This window comes from Egretta garzetta, unplaced genomic scaffold (genome assembly GCF_000687185.1).
Source record: "Egretta garzetta isolate BGI_Z169 unplaced genomic scaffold, ASM68718v1 scaffold231, whole genome shotgun sequence".
Lineage (NCBI taxonomy): Eukaryota > Metazoa > Chordata > Aves > Pelecaniformes > Ardeidae > Egretta > Egretta garzetta.
Window position 1 is genome coordinate 5,183,734 of NW_009258727.1, and position 978 is coordinate 5,184,711.

The 978-nt window shown below is 62.0% G+C and overlaps 1 protein-coding gene across 1 annotated transcript in view; it reads right to left on the minus strand.

Moving 5' to 3' along the window:
- Positions 1 to 978, minus strand: part of SIM1 (SIM bHLH transcription factor 1) — a 46,547-nt gene that overhangs the window by 37,056 nt on the left and 8,513 nt on the right. The gene's annotated exons all lie outside the window — the stretch shown is intronic.

Genomic DNA, 978 nt, shown 5'->3' on the forward strand with positions numbered 1-978 from the left:
ACCGTCCTCCCTCCTGCCCCGCGAAGCCGGGACCCCGGGCTTCACCCCCCTCCCCACCATCCCTTCTCCCCGCCGCTCTGGCCGGCGGGATGGGATTCTCTGCAGAAGGGATGATCTGCCTGCGAACAGCCCCCTCCAGAAATTAATCCCTCCGGACCTGCCTAATGTTTCAGACGCCGCTTGTTTTCCCCTATGCAAAGCGAGGAAGAATAAAAGCCAGATGGAAGTCACTCCACCGGCGTAAAACTCTTTACGGGCGATGCCTTTTCACAGTGTTGTTGCTGAAATAATTTAAACAGGGCAGTTAAAACCTTTCACGCTTACGCCATGAAACAAGGCTCAGCCTGACACGCACAGAGGCTAAGACAAAGTAAAAGGGAGGAAAAAAAAATAATACAAAGCCTGATTGATGGCTGGGGTGCGGATCGCCCGGGGGAGGCGAGAGCCGAGCCGGCGAGGTCTCCCTCCCGCAGGGCGGGCTCGGGGAAGGCAAGACCCCGTTTCCCGGCTATTTCGAGGCAAACAGGCGGGGTGGCGACAGCAGGCGGCGGCGGGCGCCCCTCGCTATTGACCGGCTTCACCCAGGTGTTCGCCGGTCTCAACAGAAGCTAACGATTCCCTCCGCCTCTTCGAACCGGGCACCCCACGGCAGCCCCAGCCCGCCCTGCCCGCCCTCCCCGTCGCCGGAGCGGTGCGTCCCTCTCGTCCCCGCCTTCCCCTCTCTTCTCCCCCCCCCCCTCTTCCTTCCTTCCTCGTCCACCTCTTCACGCCAACTCGTCTCCTCACCGTTCCTACCCTTCTCCCTTCCTCCCTAACTCCACGGCCCTGCAAAGGCAGGAGCATCCCTCCGGCCTGGCCCGCGTCCCGCAGCCCCAGCGCGTACCAGGGTGCCAGACGGAAACAGGCTCCTTCCCATTAATGCCTCCCCGCTGATTAACGGGGACCCAGGGACTTTTTCCTGAGTCCCTGGGCTTCGCT